Raw genomic sequence first — 19,871 nt, forward strand, 5'->3', positions numbered from 1 at the left:
GTTTTGCCACTGCCCTCCTGCTTCTTGTGCCGCCCTTTCTGTTTACGTGGGCGACTGCCGTGATGTTATCCCACTGGATCAATACCGGCTGACCTTGAAGCAGAGGTCTTGCTAAGCTTAGAGCATTATAAATTTGCTCTTAGCTCCAGTATATTTATGTGGAGAGAATTCTCCAGACTTGATCACACTCCTTGTGTGACTGCTCCCCAGCCTCTCAGGCTGGCCTCCGTGGTCACGAGCATCCAATCCTGAATGCCGAATCTGCGGCCCTCTAGAAGATGAGCACTCTGTAATCACCACAGGAGAGACACCCTTGTCCTTGGATATAGGGTTATCCGCTGATGCATCTGAAGATGCGATCCGGACCATTTGTCCAGCAGATCCCACTGAAGAGTTCTTGCGTGAAATCTGCCGAATGGAAGCGCTTCGTAATAAGCCACCATTTTTACCAGGACTCTTGTGCAATGATGCACTGACACTTTTCCTGGTTTTAGGAGGATCCCGATTAGCTCGGATAACTCCCTGGCTTTCTCCTCTGGGAGAAACACCTTTTCCTGGACTGTGTCCAGAATCATCCCTAGGACCAGCAGACGTGTCGTCGGAACAACTGCGGTTTTGGAATATTTAGAATCCACCCGTGCTGTCGTAGAACTACTTGAGATAGTGCTACTCCGACCTCCAACTGTTCTCTGGACCTTGTTCTTATCAGGAGGTCGTCCATTTTCTTTGAAGACGAATCCTCCTTTCGGTCATTACCTTGGTAAGGACCCGGGGTGCCTTGGACAATCCAACGGCATCGTCTTGAAACTGATAGTGACAGTTCTGTACCACGAACCTGAGGTACCCTTGGTGAGAAAAGGCAAATTTTGGGACATGGAGGTAAGCATCCCTGATGTCCCGGGACACCATATAGTCCCCTTGTTCTTTGCTATCACTGCTCTGAGTGACTCCATCTGGATTTGAACCCTTGTAAGTGTTCAAATTTTTCAGATTTAGAATAGGTCTCACCTAGCCTTCAGTACCACCATATAGTGTGGAGTAATACCCCTTTCCTTGTTGTCGGAGGGGTAAATTTATTATCACCTGCTGGGAATACAGCTTGTGAATTGTTTTCAATACTGCCTCCCTGTCGGAGGGAGACATTGGTACAGCAGACTACAGGAACCAGCGAGGGGGGAAACCTCTCGACATTCCAATCTGTACCCCTTGGATACTACTTGTAGGATCCAGGGGTCCTGTACGGTCCCAGCGTCATGCTGAGAACTTGGTAGAAGCGGTGGAGGGCTTCTGTTCCTGGGAATGGGCTGCCTGCTGCAGTCTTCTTCCCTTTCCTCTATCCCTGGGCAGATATGACTCTTATAGGGACGAAAGGACTGAGGCTGAAAAGACGGTGTCTTTTTCTGCAGAGATGTGACTTAGGGTAAAAAACGGTGGATTTTCCAGCAGTTGCCCTGGCCACCAGGTCCCATGGACCGACCCCAAATAACTCCTCCCCTTTATACGGCAATACATCTTTGTGCCGTTTGGAATCTGCATCACCTGACCACTGTCGTGTCCATAAACATCTTCTTGCAGATATGGACATCGCATTTACTCTTGATGCCAGAGTGCAAATATCCCTCTGCGCATCTCGCATATATAGAAATGCATCCTTTAAATGCTCTATAGTCAATAAAATACTGTCCCTGTCAAAGGTATCAATATTTTTAGTCAGGGAATCCGACCAAGCCACCTCAGCTCTGCACATCCAGGCTGAGGCGATCGCTGGTCGCAGTATAACACCAGCATGTGTGTGTATACTTTTTAGGATATTTTTCAGCCTCCTATCAGCTGGCTCCTTAAGTACGGCCCTATCCGTAGATGGTACCGCCACTTGTTCTGATAAGCGTGTGAGCGCCTTATCCACCCTGAGGGGTGTTTCCCACCTCGCCTTAACTTCTGGCGGGAAAGGGTATACCGCCAATAATTTTCTATCGGGGGAAACCCACGCATCATCACACACTTCATTTAATTTATCTGATTCAGGAAAAACTACAGGTAGTTTTTTCACCTCACACATAATACCCTTTTTTGTGGTACTTGGAGTATCAGAAATATGTAACACCTCCTTCATTGCCCTTAACGTGTGGCCCTAAAAGAAAATACGTTTGTTTCTTCACCGTCGACACTGAAATCAGTGTCCGTGTCTGGGTCTGTGTCGACCGACTGAGGTAAATGGGCATTTTACAGCCCCTGACGGTGTTTGAGACGCCTGGACAGATACTAATTTGTTCGCCGGCCCTCTCATGTCGTCAACCGGCTTGCAGCGTGTTGACATTGTCACGTAATTTCCATAAATAAGCCATCCATTCCGGTGTCGACGCCCTAGAGAGTGACATCACCATTACAGGCAATTTGCTCCGCCTCCTCACCAATATTTTCCTCATACATGTCGACACACACGTACCGACATACAGCACACACATAGGGAATGCTCTGATAGAGGACAGGACCCACTAGCCCTTTGGGGAGACAGAGGGAGAGTTTGCCAGCACACACCAAAACGCTATAATTATCCAGGGACAACCTTTATATAAATGTTCCTCCCTTATAGCATTTTAATATATATACATATCGCCAAATCAGTGCCCCCCCTCTCTGTTTTAACCCTGTTTCTGTAGTGCAGTGCAGGGGAGAGCATGGGAGCCTTCCCACCAGCCTTTCTGTGAGGGAAAATGGCGCTGTGTGCTGAGGAGAATAGGCCCCGCCCCCTTTTCGGCGGGCTTCTTCTCCGGAGTTTTAGATATCTGGCAGGGGTTAAATACATCCATATAGCCTCAAGGGCTATATGTGATGTATTTTTCGCCATACAGGTATTATACATTGCTGCCCAGGGCGCCCCCCCCCAGCGCCCTGCACCCTCCGTGACCGCTGTGTGAAGTGTGCTGACAACAATGGCGCACAGCTGCAGTGCTGTGCGCTACCTGATGAAGACTGAGAGTCTTCTGCCGCCTGGTTCCGGACCTCTTCATCTTCAGCGTCTGCAAGGGGGGTCGGCGGCGCGGCTCCGGGACGAACCCCAGGGCGAGCCCTGTGTTCCGACTCCCTCTGGAGCTATGTCCAGTAGCCTAAGAATCCAATCCATCCTGCACGCAGGTGAGTTGAAAATCTCTCCCCTAAGTCCCTCGATGCAGTGAGCCTGTTGCCAGCAGGACTCACTGAAAATAAAGAACCTAAAAACTTTTTCTAAGTAACTCTTTAAGAGAGCCACCTAGATTGCACCCTTCTCGGCCGGGCACAAAAACCTAACTGAGGCTTGGAGGAGGGTCATAGGGGGAGGAGCCAGTACACACCATGTGATCCTAAAAGCTTGCTTTTGTGCCCTGTCTCCTGCGGAGCCGCTATTCCCCATGGTCCTGACGGAGTCCCCAGCATCCACTAGGACGTTAGAGAAACAGTGATAAGTGCAAGGTGATAATGTATGTGTGTGTGTGTGTGTGTGTGTGTGTGTGTGTGTGTGTGTGTGTGTGTGTATATATATATATATATATATATATATATACATACGTTATATAAACATATATAAAACATAAACATATCCCCTTGCAAATCCTGTATCAGTTTTACAAGCTTAGATGGTGACAAGGCTGTTTAAACAGCAGGGCTGCGGCTAGGGTGATACTGATGCATAGCCAGTGTAAAGTGGAGGGATGCAGGGCATACTGTACCCCAGGCCCCCCTTTGTCAGGGGGCCCGCACGCCAGTGCACACTGAGATCACTAGCTTTCCCTTTTATGCAACAGCAGCTAGAATGCTAGCAGGACAGTATGCAGTGCTCGTAGAGACACAGGAATATCATGTTTGATCAGCTACTGACGGAGCATTCCGACTAGAGGACAGATAGGAGGGTGGAGTGAGCTGTTAGTGACACAGTGATCCCATCTTCTCTTCCTCCCTCACCTGGTTGAGTCCTGTGTTATCTAATGAGGGTCTAGAGAGAGACACACACACATAGTTCTCCTGAGTCCTGTCCCATTGTGTAAGTAGTAAAGAGGCTGCTGCTAGTCCTGCATGTAACAAGATAAATTATAGATTTTATTTTTCTATGTGTATTTTAAGGTTAAGTTGTCTTTGTTCCACTACAAGAAAATTGTATAAAATAGTTGTCTTTCAATTAGGTGGCACTATAAACAGTACCCAGGTATTAGTAAACTATTCGTTTAAAACTAATATACACCATTGGTTTAAATTTAATATACACAATCCATACCTCCCAACATGCCCTTTTCCAGAAGGGATAAAATGCTGTCTACCTGGACTTCCCTCTTACAGTAATTTATGATTGCAATCACCTGTGTTGAAACACCTTCTTATCAATTAAATAGTCCAACACAGGTGACAATAATTATATATTAAATGGGAAGTCCAGGTAGAGAGCATTATGTCCCTCCTGTAATGGGTCATATTGGGAGGTATGCACAATCTAATATACACCCCCCTTCCACCGGGGCCCCTGTCTTAAATGCCCCTGGTAACCCCAATTCTTAATCCGGCCCTTTACTGATGGTACTGTGCGTTGCCCACTCAGGAGGAGGAGTGGTTTGGGTTTTTTTAAAAACAGCAAATCTAGATAATGAATGCTAATGATACACTGTAGTCGCACTCATATAGCACCCAATACATAAATAAAATAGGGGATATTTTCAAAATAATTAACAATATGCAGTAGTTTATTTGTCCCTTCAAAATGGTTAGAGGACGGTTGTTATAGCAACACCAAATGTATTAAGTATTACTGTTAAACATTTCAATGTGAACGAATAATTCTGAACTAAAAATGAAATAACTAAAATCATAAGACTACTAAAGTTTACTTTACCACGTTGCAGATGTTATCATCTCACGTACAACAAGCACTAGCAGACACTCCTCCTTTAGATGGCATGTTGTCTCCTTTACATCATACAAGCCGGCCTTGGCAGCTCAGTGCGCAGGCACAAGGAGGATAATACGTGGTGTGTGAGGCTAGGGAAGATCAGACAGAGAGGGATGGGACCGGAACGAGGAGAGATCTGCAGCTAGCTGCACAGCACAGCCGGCAAAGCAGGCAATCGGGAAAGGTAAAGAATCGCCTGTATAATGCAAACAGAATGACATATTTGACATATTAGGTATTTTGCTGATGCCTTGCCCCGATATGCAGTTACACACTCATCAGGGAAGGCATACACAGCCGACTGCACACAGGCATTGCATGGGTAATCCGAGACCCAGAGAAATGCTCTGCCCTCACTTTATAAAATATTCTATGTAAATGAGCGATAGAAAGACACCACCTATGTTATAACTACAGAAAATTGCATGAATTTGAAACATGGATAATATTATTTATATTTGTAGAAATACTCGGTAATGTTATGGTGTCGGTAAACGGTAAATAACATAATGCATGTTTATAAATAGCATGTACATATTTGGGAAATCATCATATGTTTAACATCACGGCATAATATGAATCCGTACTACGGTTGCATGTGCTTCATTACGCTGAATGTCCTTAGTGAGCTTCATACACTGAGGACATTGTGGATGAGCAGATGGTGAGAATTGGCGTCATGAGTTACGTGTTCTGAGGTTTAGAATTGATTTCAGCACCATGGAGAGCGCTGTGTGTGGAGCAACAGGACGCCAGTGAAGGACACACAGGGAAAAGGACATTTCCTCCCACTCACTCACAGATGTGCTTAGTAGCTGCCACTGTATATGCTCTGTACATTCATGCATTTATTGGATATGACTAGCAGCTGGGGCTTTCCTGAGGCTTCTATAAACGTTTAACAGATAATGCTGATTCTGTAGAATAAAATCTATAATTCAGAGAAAATAATCTGTAAAATGTAGTTTATTCTACAGTATAACTTCATCCAGATGTGTGTTTCAACTTCAGTTAATACTTATATGTGGTTAATAGGAGAGAGAGAGAGAGAAAGAAAGGGGTGTGTGTGTGTGTGTGTGTGTGTGTGTGTGTGTGTGTGTGTGTGTGTGTGTGTGTACCCCACATTCATCCACTGAGCTAGGAAACAAAATACAGATGAATTGCACTTAATTGTTAAAAAATAGCACTTGCTTTCAAACAATTACATGTACTGTTCTAATCACAATGCATAACACCTTTACTAAACAGTTCTCTGTGAGTGACATTGTGATTGCACCTTATTCCTTTTCCTTGCAGTATGCCAAATAAAAATTATTGTGAGATCAATGCAGTTCTGTGTGGAAATTCAATTTGAATAATTATTTTTGATGTCAGCTACTGCATATTTCAAATTTGTGTGGTTTGATTTGCACATGCATGGCAAATCCTGAATTTACAGAACCATATAACATTGTAGAGAAAATGTGATCTGGTAATTGTAATTTTTTTGTAAGGAGTACTAATTTTTGTGCTAACCTTATTTGACTGCTTAATTTTGATGCTTATTAGCATGCCCAGCTTACAGTTCCTAGTTGCTAAGTAGCAGAAGAATTAGTACTAAACCTATATGGATAGTCGTGTGACTGGATGCCGGGGGAGGAGTGACACAAATGTTAGTTTTCCTCCCACCACTTCCTCTTGGAAAGTCTGATTTTGACTCACTCTCAATCTCCATCTGTCTGTTTCTTTCTCTATCTCTCTATCTGTCATTTGCACTTCATCACTACTGTATTTCTACAGTATTTCTACAGTATGTGACACAATATCAAAACAGCCCTCTTCCCTCATGTGCTTTTCCTTCTTAGACTATCAGTTTCTGCCACCCTGATGCTTATTTCAGTGTCTTGTCTGCTGATGCAGAAATGTTTATATACCATGTATTTGTCCTACATTTTCTGTACTGAAAGTCTCTGTTTTCTTGTTTTGCTCATTTGTTTATGTACTGCAGAGCCCTTGTGGCACCATATAAATAAAGAGTAACAATAATAATAATAATAATAATAATTAGTTCAACTGGAAATCTCATTTTCTTTGTAATGGTAAATCAAAGGCTGTATAGAATATAACAACTGTTATCCTAATTTATGTGTAAGGTAATAAGTAAGCAATACAGATACAGTATTTCCTCATACACCTGTCATCTATACGACATATGGTGCAGGACACCTGGCACAACTGAGACACACTGATATGAGTAGTGTCCCATATTTTTCTTTCAATTTTCCATCTTTAGTTCATTGCGGACTGCTCACATTGTACTAGGGATGAGACTTTAACTGCACAGGAATTTGTAAACATGGATAAAGTCACAGGTGAAGCATAGCAGTACTTGATGTAAGAAAAACCAAGGCCACTTGCAGCAGAGCCGTTTTGCACATATTCAGACTCATATATACATAAAAAATATGTGCATATCTAATTGATCAGAGCAAGCTAGTAATGTAGTTTTGTAGCTCTCAGTTGTCTTATTTATGAGAATATGATGCACATTTTTAGTGAGAAAGATGCTCCGCGCAGCCGAGTCATCCAGGACTTGTTGCGTCTAGAGGGGCTATTTGCCACAACTTTAGCATCAATGTACGATGATGTAGTTGAGCATTTATTACACACCTGTAGTTTAAACAGAGAAACTGAAAGCAAGGTTGCTAACAATATCATGGTTGCTAATAGGGACCTTGTTGATGGCCAAGTACAGCAATCCCCATCATGCACAGTGTAGTCTATGCAGACATATTGAAATTAAAATAGATAGATAGATAGATAGATAGATAGATAGATAGATAGATAGATAGATAGATTTGGTAGGTTGGCACTCTCTAGAGTTTTAATCCATCTGCCTGGGGTGCAGCTTCAATGCATTCCAATAGAATCCGGCACTCACCAGGGTCTTTGCATCATATGCCAAAAAAGATTTATTACCCACAAAGCAGAAGCCATTACGGCAGTCGACATTTCGGTCACTGACAGTGACCTTCCTCAAGACACTATCCCACAGAGAGGTAGGTATATCTACCCAGACAACCAGCTCCCCCTTATATACCCCTGGCAATCAGTGATCGTCTAGCCATGCACACTTCTGCCTAGCGCGACCGAAAATCGGATACAATACCACAATGTGGACAAAGTATACATATTACATGAACACACAACCTATCCTCATAGTCAGCGGCGGCACCGCTATAACATCCATACATGGTGGAGCCTTAAACTGCTGCAGCTAGCAGAAATCCCGAATTTTCGGCTTCTGAACTTCCAGTCTGTGTTCCACCACTACCGGAAGTCCCGCTGCATGCATTCCATTGGGGAGGAAGATGGTATGACAGCACTACTCCCAACTTCCAGTTTGCATTCCACCGCACCAGGAAGCTACATAATTAGCAGTATTAACAATATCTACAATAGGCGCCCAGTGTAATTTCCTATAAAGAATATGAATTTGATAGATAGTAGGCTATTACCACCTATTGCAAGGTGTATCAGTGGGATCTGGTTTACAATACAAAGTCATATAGACACATATAGAAAACCATATATAAAAATCTCAAACTACACATATAATTACATAAAAGAGGCACCCAGAAATATAATGCCTCTATATCACTTCTGGTCAAAGAATCACAAGTATATATACAAATGTGTAAAAAACACAATAGGACTTAGATCAGTGATTTTCAACCTTTTTTACTCGCGGCACACCAAACAATATTTTGAAATTGCCAAGGCACACCATCAGTTCCCCACAGAAAAAAAAACAAAAAACACACATTTGCCCTCACAGTAAAAACAAGAATCCACACATACATTGGCCTACACAGGAAAACAATCACATTGCTCCCCACATAAATCATGTTGCTCCCCACATAAATCATGTTGCTCCCCACATAAATCATGTTGCTCCCTACATAAATCCCATTGCTCCCCACATAAATCAATCACATTGTTCCCCACATAAATCATGACGCTCACACATAAATCAATCACATTTCTTCCCACATAAATCCTATTGCTCCCCACATAAATTATTCACATTGTTCCCCCCATAAATCCATAAATCCAATTGCTCCCCACAGGAGAATTAATATAACAAATATTAGCCCCTACTGGTTAGCTGTCCTCCTCCCTGTCCCTCAGTGGCGGGGGTTGTTCATAGTGGAGTGCTGCGAATACTGAGCAGCGGGCGGGGGGCAGGTATGGATGTGGATGGGCAAGGAAAGCTGTGGATGCGGGCGGGAGCTGGAAGATGTGTATACAGGCGGGTGGGCTGGCTGGGTGGTGAGATGCTGCAGCCATAACCTATGATATCACACTGCCGCATCATCAAGGCATAGGTCACGGCCGGAGCATGACTGATCCTCTAAGACAGGCTTTTTCAACCAGTGTGCCGTGGCACACTAGTGTGCCGCGACCAGTTGCAAGGTGTGCCGCTGAGCCAGAGCAGCTTCCTGCATCTTCAGAGTGAACTGTTGGCCCGGGCTCTTCTTAGAGGATCAGTCAGGCTCCGGCCGTGACCTATGCCTTGATGATGCGGCAGTGTGATATCATAGGTCACGGCTGCAGCGTCTCACCACCCAGCCAGCCCACCCGCCTGTATACACATCTTCCAGCTCCCGCCCGCATCCACAGCTTTCCTTGCCCACCCACATCCATACCTGCCCCCCCGCCCGCTGCTCAGTATTCGCAGCACTCCACTATGAACAACCCCCGCCACTGAGGGACAGGGAGGAGGACAGCTAACCAGTAGGGGCTAATATTTGTTATATTAATTCTCCTGTGGGGAGCAATTGGATTTATGGATTTATGGGGGGAACAATGTGAATAATTTATGTGGGGAGCAATAGGATTTATGTGGGAAGAAATGTGATTGATTTATGTGTGAGCGTCATGATTTATGTGGGGAACAATGTGATTGATTTATGTGGGGAGCAATGGGATTTATGTAGGGAGCAACATGATTTATGTGGGGAGCAACATGATTTATGTGGGGAGCAACATGATTTATGTTGGGAGCAATGTGATTGTTTTCCTGTGTAGGCCAATGTATGTGTGGATTCTTGTTTTTACTGTGAGGGCCAATGTGTGTTTTTTGTTTTTTTCTGTGGGGAACTGATGGTGTGCCTTGGCAATTTCAAAATATTGTTTGGTGTGCCGCGAGTAAAAAAAGGTTGAAAATCACTGCTCTAAGAAGAGCCCGGGCCAACAGTTCACTCTGAAGATGCAGGAAGCTGCTCTGGCTCCGCGGCACACCTTGCAACTGGTCAGGCACACTAGTGTGCCACGGCACACTGGTTGAAAAAGCCTGACTTAGATGAATAGTTTGAGAGAAAAAATTGTGAACATTTTTTTAAAGGAAAAACATTGAGATGGTTGTATTCATTTAACCCGCTGGGAGCCACCGTGTCCAACCTATGAATCCATCTAGATTCCTTCTTCAGTAGGGGCAGACCACAATCTCCTCCTCTTCTTGTAAGAGGTACTCTATCATAATGTACCTCAATGCAGACACTTGATGTCCCAGTTTTAGGAAGTGAGCTGTTACTGGTTTATCTGTACTCTGTTTAACATAGGCCAATCGTATATCCGAGCGATGTTGCGACATTCACTCACGAAAAGTCCTCATGGTCTTCCCCACATAAACCAGGCCATAAGGGCACTGTAAGAAATAGATTACATGGTCCATCTGACACATTAATCTACAATTTATAGTAATCCTCTCACCACTATGTGGGTGTGGGAATGTTCGTCCGGTGATCATTGATGCACAAGTTGTACAGCCCAAGCAATGATAATACCCCTTTCGGGATGATAACCAACCTGTTGCTTCTAGTTTTGACACGCTTGGGTTTGTACGGTATAGTAGGTCATTTAAATTTGAACCTCTCCGGATGCCAAACATGGGTTTAGAGTTCAATGAGCTCAAATGCGGATCTGTATGTAATCTGCCAGTGTTTCTTAATGGACTTCTGGACACTTCAAAGTTTGGTGTCACATTTCACACTGACAACCATCCTGTCATTCACAGTGCTTGTGACAGGGTTTTTTCTTCCACTTTCAAAAAGTCTTCTTGCCCTGGTGAGGCACTTGTTAGCAGTCTTTAGTTTATAACCACTATCCAGGAATCTTTGTTTGACCTCCAGTAATTGATCTCGCTAAATCCATGTCTGAATTTTTGCATAAAATGCGCAAAAAATGGGAGACTGGTAGACCATTTTTCAACTCATCAGGGTGATGGCTATTAGCCTGTAGCAACATATTGCAGTCTGTACTTTTCCAATAGAGAGTATGTGCCAACCTACCATGCTTTTTAAAAATTGTAACGTCCAAACAATTCATTTGTAATTTATCAATGGAGGCTGTAAAATGAATAGGGGTATCCAGGGCATTCTGTGAATCAACCATCTCAAAAAACTTTATAGCACCTGCTCGCCAAAAAATAAAAATATAATCAATGACGCGTCAATAGTAAGCAATATCCTGCCCATAGTTCGCCATAAAATAACATTTCTCATAGTGGTCCATATAAATATTAACATATGCAGGTGCCAGGTTCGAACCCATGGCTGTCCCTGACACTTGCATATAATATTCATCCTGATACACAAAGTGGTTCAATACCAACACCTTCTCAAGTAAAGCTATGACAAATTCAATGGGTGGACCAGTATAGAGACCCTTAATCAAAGATTGTTTCACAGAATCTATACTGCTTTGATGTGGAAACACGGTGTAGAGTGAACTTACGTCCATTGTAGCTAAAAGGTAGTCATCCGGTGAGTCCCTCAATGTTCTAATACCATCAAGGAAATCCCCCGTGTCTCTAACATAATTCTTAATGTTTTTCACACAGGCTTGCAGGTAGAAGTCCACTAATTGCGCCATAGTCTGTAAAACTGATCCCCTGGCCGATATTATGGGCCTACCTGGGGGATCAATTAAAGACTTATGCACCTTCGGCAGTGTATATAATATTGAGCACAGTGGGTATTCTGCCTTAAGAAATGTAGCCAACATTTTGTCAATCCAATCATTAGCACCCACATAGTCAATCAACTTATCGATTTCTCTTTTAATCCTAATAATGGGGCTAAATGGGACTTTTTTGTAAATTGATACTTCACCGAGTTGACTCCTAATCTCACGGTCATATTTAACCATATCTTGCAGAACCACCGCAGTGGTTCTGCAAGATATGTTTATATATGATGTGACTAGATGAACACTGATTGCCAGGGGTATATAAGGGGGAGCTGGTTGTCTCTTTGAGGAAGGTCACTGTTAGTGACCGAAACATTGACCGCCACAATAGCTTCCACTATGTGAGTAATAAATCTTTTTTGGAATATGCTGCAAAGACCTTGGTGAATGCCTTTCCTTTAAAAAAAATATATATTTATATACATATATTTATATTTATTTTTATATATATATATATATATATATATGAACAAGAGAGAGGAACAAGCGCCTATGGTGTAGTATTTCTTTCCATGGTGTATGATCAACCCACCAATAATAAAATTGTGTACCAGATAGTGGCTTGTCCTATAGCAAATCAATCCACTGCTTCAAAGTCAAGATCAGTATCTAGAAGTCAGGGAAATAGAAATAATCGCCATATAGTGTAATAATTTGGTCAACAGGTTTAGGACTATTTTCACATAAATGGCATGCGTACCAAATAAATTATAGAAATGTGCATATAAATTAATACTTTTCGTCCTCCTGTGTCAGGGTATTTATGGGATGTAACCAAAAATATTTGCAGTCTTGAGTGGGTATGCAGATACTGCTCGCAATTCCAAGATAGTGAAAAATGTATTATCATATAAATAAATCCAAAAAAGGACACAAAACAAAACAAACAAGTTAGCTTAGCTTAGTTGATATCACGGATCAAAGCTGGTGCTAGGAAAGGTCCAATGATCTCTACGCGTTTCGCCCTCTTGGGGCTTCCTCAGGAGAATAAAGCTCATTATATTGGGGCCTCTCTTTATACCCCTACTAAATGAGAATTACATATGCAAATCCCTTCAGGTCTGCGTCACCAGCGGAACCGGAAGTGCACAATAACAGAAAGAACCAATAGTAAAACCTCATTCTAGCCGCCGGGAGCATCTGGCGAAAAAGCGTCACCGGAAGTGACGCTATGTACCTGCATTGCCCGTATCATCATCGGAAGTGACGTCCAGGAAGCATTCGGCATTACCGCGTCATTACTGGAAGTAACGTTCAGAAACTGTCACTGCCGGATATGCATCCTCGCCATAGGAGATGCAGCCTTCCAGGAGGCTACGAGTGCACAACCACCCACAGAGGCGGGGCTTCAATAAACTACATATGCAAGATTGACCTTGCAAAAAAACATTTTGCTTCCATATAAACAAAAAATTAATAACTATATATTAGGAGTACACTCATAATATTAAAATATATATGTACATATTAATGTTCTTTACAGATCCGGAACCAGATATTTCATAATCTACAGATTTTACAAAACATAAAATTTCATATAAAAATTAATGTTTATAAAACATAAAATATACAATTTAAAATTCCAAAGGGACATCTTATCAGGGTCTGCTCAATTGCAAATCTCCCTATCCATATCTAATATCTAAGGGAGGGAATCCAAAAGTAATCTAGATGGGGTAGAATATTTTATCAATTATTGAATATTATAAAAAGGAATAGAAATTATTAAAAACAATGATCCTTTTGGGGAATTCATAAAAAGGGAGCGATGTCATAACCCTTATTATGACCCTGGGGAACCATAGTATTTAGTGTAAAAATCCAGTACATTTCACGTTGTGATAATTTCCTCATTAGGCCACCGCCTCTTGGACCCAATTGAACATGTTCAATTGCTCTAAAAGTTAGGGAATCGACACTCGAACCATGGACCAGGGCAAAATGTCTTGACAGTGGGTGGCTTTCAACCTTGTTCTTCACATTCCTCACATGTTCTTGTATGCATAACTTCAACTGTATTTTTGTCTTACCAATGTATTTTAAATTGCATCCACATTTGATCATATAAATTACTGATGTAGCGTTACAATTTATAAAATCTTTAATTTTGAATTCCTTAGTGTTGTCATTGTTAGAGAAAGACATTCTGTTTGGATGAACAAATTTACACATATTACAGTGACCACACTTGTATATTCCAACGCATGAGGGTAAACTTGTTGTTCTTCCCTTGGTGTCTTTAATCATACTGGGAGCCAAGATTTCCTTGAGATTTTGAGACTTGCGAAAGATCATTTCAGGATGCTCCAGAAGTATTTCATTTAAAACAGGGTCCATCTTAAGTATATGCCAAGAAGGCTTTCTTAATCCTACGTTCTTCACAATTATATTGAGTAACAAACGGTGCCACCATCTTATTATCACATTCCTTTTTTCCTGGTCCGAGAAGCTCCTCCCTTTCTAGCCTTTCACTCAGATCCACAGCGTCTTTAATAATGTGTTCCGGATAACCCCTTTCTCTAAATCTTTCTGCATATATCTTCAAGGGAGCAACAAGAAAGGATAAGGAAAGGTGTCAACCTTGCATCACCTTTAAAACGAAGGCTACAAGAAGGGTAAAATGAGGAGGAAGAAGGAAACCCCTAAGGACAAAGGTATTTTTAATCTTTCTTCCCACAGTTTAACACAACCCCATATTTCCCTATTAAGTAAAGGAATTACCGTTTGTTACTCAATATAAATGTGAAGAACGTAGGATTAAGAAAGCCTTCTCCAAACATTGGCATATACTTAAGATGGACCCTGTTTTAAATGAAATGCTTCCGGAGTGTCCTGAAATGATCTTTCGCAAGTCTCAAAATCTCAAGGAAATCTTGGCTCTCAGTATGATTAAAGACACCAAGGGAAGAACAACAAGTTTACCCTTATACGTTGGAATATACAAGTGTCGTCACTGTAATATGTGCATATTTGTTCGTCCAAACAGAAGGTCTTTCTCTAACAATGATATCACTAAGGAATTCAAAATGAAAGATTTTATAAATTGTAACACTACGTCAGTAATTTATATGATCGAATGTGGATGCAATTTAAAATACATTGGTAAGACAAAAGGACAGTTGAAGTTACGCATACAAGAACATGTGAGGAATGTGAAGAACAAGATTAAAAGCCACCCACTGTCAAGACATTTCGCCCTGGTCCATGATTCGAGTGTCGATACCCTAACTTTTAGAGCAATTGAACATGTTCAATTGGGTTCAAGAGGCGGTGACCTAATGAGGAAATTATCACAACGTGAAATGTAATGGATTTTTACACTAAATACTATGGTTCCTCAGGGTCATAATGAGGGGTATGACATCGCTCCCTTTTTATGAATTCCCCAAAAGGATCATTGTTTTTAATAATTTCTATTCCTTTTTATAATATTCAATAATTGATAAAATATTCTACCCCATCTAGATTACTTTTGGATTCCCTCCCTTAGATACTAGATATGGATAGGGAGATTTGCATTTGGGCATATCCTGACAAGACGTCCCTTTGGAATTTAAAATTTTATATTTTATATACATTAATTTTTATATGAAATATTATGTTATGTAAAATCTGTAGATTATGAAATATCTGGTTCCGGATCTGTAAAGAACATTAATATGTACATATGTATTTTAATATTATAAGTGTACTCATAATATATAGTTATACATTTTTTGCTTATATGGAAGCAACAAAAATTTTTGCAATGTCAATCCTGCATGCTGTATGTAGTTTATTGAAGCCCACCTCTGTGGGTGGTTGTACACTCGTAGCCTCCTGGAAGGCTGCATCTCCTATGGCGATGACGAATATCCGGCAGTGACAGTTTCTGAACGTCACTTCCGATAATGACGCGGTAATGCAGAATGCTTCCTGGACGTCACTGATGATGCGGGCAATGCAGGTACATAGCGTTACTTCCGGTGATGCATTCCGTCGGATGCTCCCGGCGGCTAGAATGAGGTTTTACTATTGGTTCTTTCTGTTACTGTGCACTTCCGGTTCTGCAGGTGACGCAGACCGGAAGTGATTTGCATATGTCATTCTCATTTAATAGGGGTATAAAGAGAGGCCCCAGTATAATGAGCTTTATTCTCCTGAGGAAGCCCAAGAGGGCGAAATGCGTAGAGATCATTGGACCTTTCCTAGCAGCTAGCTTTGATCCGTGATATCAACTAAGCTAAGCTAACTTGTTTGTTTTGTTTTGTGTCCTTTTTTTTTAAATTTTGTATATGTTAATACATTTTTCACTATCTTGGAATTGCGAGCAGTATCTGCATACCCACTCAAGACTGCAAATATTTTTGGTTAGATCCCATAAATACCCTGACACAGGAGGACGAAAAGTATTAATTTATATGCACATTTCTATCATTTATTTGGTACGCATGCCATTAATGTGATAATAGTCCTAAGCCTGTTGACCAAATTATTACACTATATGGCGATTATTTCTATTTCCCTGGCTTCAAGATACTGATATTGAGTTTGAAGCAGTGGATTGATACGCTATAGGACAAGCCACTATCTGGTACGCAATTTTATTATTGGTGGGTTGTTCATACAACCTGGAAATAAATACTACACCATAGGCGCTTGTTCCTCTCTCTTGTTCACACATTTCTTGGCTATATACCTTGTAGCACTTTGAGGAACTGAGCAGCCACCCAAAGAAGTGAAGTGTGTGAAAGTGGGACTACAAAGCCCATCTTGTTTTTTGCTTTACCTTGTGGACCCCATATTGGAACATAGAAATATTGGACTAGGAGGAGCGCACTGATCTATTCTCTTTGGAACTATGTATATATATATATATATATATATATAGTTTATGGCCATATGGTGCATTATGTCTTGTTTTGTGATGTCAGGCCTGAATTTGTGAAATTGTGCTGCATTAGGGACGCCCAATTAAACAATATATTTTTCCGTTTGCGTTAATGGTTTTGGGCATCAGTTGCATCCCACTCTAACAGGAGGTTATTCCAAAGGTCAAGAATGGGGGATATAAATCTCTTATTATACTAGTCTTCCTGATTTTTCTAAAGGCACCTATTTATTACATCCCTGCAAAAACATTTTTTCCATATTATTATTCTCAAAATAATATGCCTTCTCCACTTTGATGGAGTTCCCTATCTTTGCACAAACATGACAACACTAATATACTGTAAGTGCTGGCCTTTCATCCCTTGATGTTTCTTTCTTTTCTGGGAGCTACTGTTTTATTGGATTACTGTTGCTGACTTACACTATTCTAGCATGTATACTAAAACAAAGGTCTATATCCAAATTATTGCACAGTACCCTTATGATTTATGACTCCTATTCTGTAGTGAACAATCATAATCCACATAAAGCAAGGGTATATTCAATGTAGCAGACATGGATGTAGATGCATTTATTAGGAATTGTAACTCTTGTGGGTGTTAGAGGGCTTGTTCAACTCTATACTATGATGAGGATGTTGATGATCCCTCTAGCTGATAGTGTTTAAATCATTAGTTTAGCTGCTATGATTATATTAAAATTGCAGCATTTAAATTGCATTTCCTAATTAATACAGGTTGAGTATCCCATATCCAAATATTCCGAAATACGGAATATTCCGAAATACGGACTTTTTTGAGTGAGAGTGAGATAGTGAAACTTTTGTTTTTTGATGGCTCAATGTACACAAACTTTGTTTAATACACAAAGTTATTAAAAATATTGTATTAAATGACCTTTAGGCTGTGTGTATAAGGTGTATATGAAACATAAATGAATTGTGTGAATGTAGACACACTTTGTTTAATGCACAAAGTTATAAAAAATATTGGCTAAAATGACCTTCAGGCTGTGTGTATAAGGTGTATATGTAACATAAATGCATTCTGTGCTTAGACTTAGGTCCCATCACCATAATATCTCATTATGGTATGCAATTATTCCAAAATACGGAAAAATCCCATATCCAAAATACCTCTGGTCCCAAGCATTTTGGATAAGGGATACTCAACCTGTACTTCCATTTAAAACACTCCCATTGATTTTTAAAAAGGAAGAACATATTTGCCTATATAAATTTGAAGTGGAAATGTGTCCAACTCTACATGAATCCTTATGAAGTTTAGGAACCCCTTTCTGGGGTAACCTTATTGGCAGATATGCAGTATATCCAAGGTATGACCTCTGGTGGTCATAACAATGGCACATTGAATTCCATAGTACACTGACAGACTGATGAAACATCAAATATTGTATATAATACTGTATACTCCTCTCTCTATTAGCGAACTTGTTACATACTTCTAGACTAATGAGAGGGCTGGCCACCGTCCCAAATCCTGACAACTTCACTAAAGTAGTATGTTTTCATGATACTGTAAGTCATGATACATCATAGTCATGAGGTAGGTCCATTGTTATGCAAACCACACCATGACACCAGTTGTAATTGCCCCCTGGATATCTGCCCCAGAATACATTAAAGGAGAGGTCACATGCCCCCTGGATATCTGCCCCAGAATACATTAAAGGAGAGGTCACAAACGTCAACAAGCAAGACATAGTAACATGGTGGCACAGTGGTTATCCTTGCTACCTCACTGCACTGGGTTCATAAGTTCAGTTCCAGACAAGGGCCCTATATGTGTGAGTTTGTATGTTTTCCCTGTGGATGGCTGGATTTCCTCCATGTAGCGTCCAAAACACATACTGGTAGGTTAATTGGCTGCTGGCTAAAAAGTTTTATTAGTATGACATTTGGCGATATACAGATGTGTCCTCATACATTTTTGCAGAAGTCGCGCCAAACAGCCACTCTTGGCATGCCAGGTCCTGTGAGACTCTGCTAGCATCGGGCGTCTCTTTGCCGAAAATGCATCTTAGACTCAACGCAACAGAGATTGTGCTGATTAATTTGATATGTAACAGTTGTATATTTGTGTGTGACTGAGTCTCATTTTCTAAATGAGTTGTGGCTATAGTTTACAGCATATATGTGCACTTTGCACTATTAGATCTACCAGCTGTGTGTAAATGTTCAATAACATACTGAGTTTTCTAATTCTTACACTCTGAGGCTGATGTACAGTTGAGCATATATGCACATTTTGTGTACTGTGCATGCGCACAAAACAAATTCTATGCATCTATCCCCATATAGATATGTGCTCATTTAGTAGACTCATTTTGAAAGGTGTAACAGATGATGAAGGGGCATGCAAGCTGAAACTAAGTACAATAATACCCCTTTCACACTGCACAAATAACCCGGTATCGACCAGGCATATTGCCGGGTCGACATGGGTCGGCGTGCGCTGTGAAAGGGGCACTGCCAAAATCGCGGGTCACCTGACCCGGCAATTCAACCCGGGAATAAAGCAGTGTTATACCTGGGTTGAATACCGGGTCAGTGGCTGCGTAAACGGGCTCCCGCGTCAATGCGACCCGGGACCCGTTCACTAGATAGGGAGTGGCGGCGCGGAGATGAGCTCATCTCCCAGCGCCGCCTCCACCTCCGCCCCCGCCGCCGTCTCTGCCTCCCTGCCGCTATGGTAACCCGCCCGGCATATTGCCAGGTCGGGGAAGCCAGCAGCAGCTGCCAATGCCGGATCCCACCCGGGAAGGACCCGTTTCCAGTTCCCGGGTGGGATCCGGCATTGGCAGTGTGAAAGGGGTATAAGCAAACTCTCTGGAAGGTGCAGGAGACTCACAACTTTCCGGGTAGTCCCAGAAGAGTGGGTGTATCTCCCACATTTCGCTCACTTCCTAGTGAAGTGAGCAGGATGGGGAGATAATACCAAAACTTGCGAGTCTGAATGGAGGGGATGTGGCTAAAATTAAACAAATCGTGTACCCACTCCCCATAGAGCCACAATTCACACCATTATGCCACAATAATGATGTAGTCATAAGC

General features: G+C 41.6%; 1 protein-coding gene across 1 annotated transcript in view; it reads left to right on the top strand.

Moving 5' to 3' along the window:
• The first annotated feature begins 4,954 nt into the window (after positions 1 to 4,954).
• The window catches only part of NRSN1 (neurensin 1), a 60,732-nt gene continuing 45,815 nt past the window's right edge, over positions 4,955 to 19,871 (top strand). The window contains exon 1 of the mRNA XM_063923247.1: positions 4,955 to 5,099. The gene's annotated coding sequence lies outside the window, so the exon portion shown is untranslated. The remainder of the gene's footprint in view (positions 5,100 to 19,871) is intronic.

This window comes from Pseudophryne corroboree, chromosome 5 (genome assembly GCF_028390025.1).
Source record: "Pseudophryne corroboree isolate aPseCor3 chromosome 5, aPseCor3.hap2, whole genome shotgun sequence".
Taxonomy (NCBI): Eukaryota; Metazoa; Chordata; class Amphibia; order Anura; family Myobatrachidae; genus Pseudophryne; species Pseudophryne corroboree.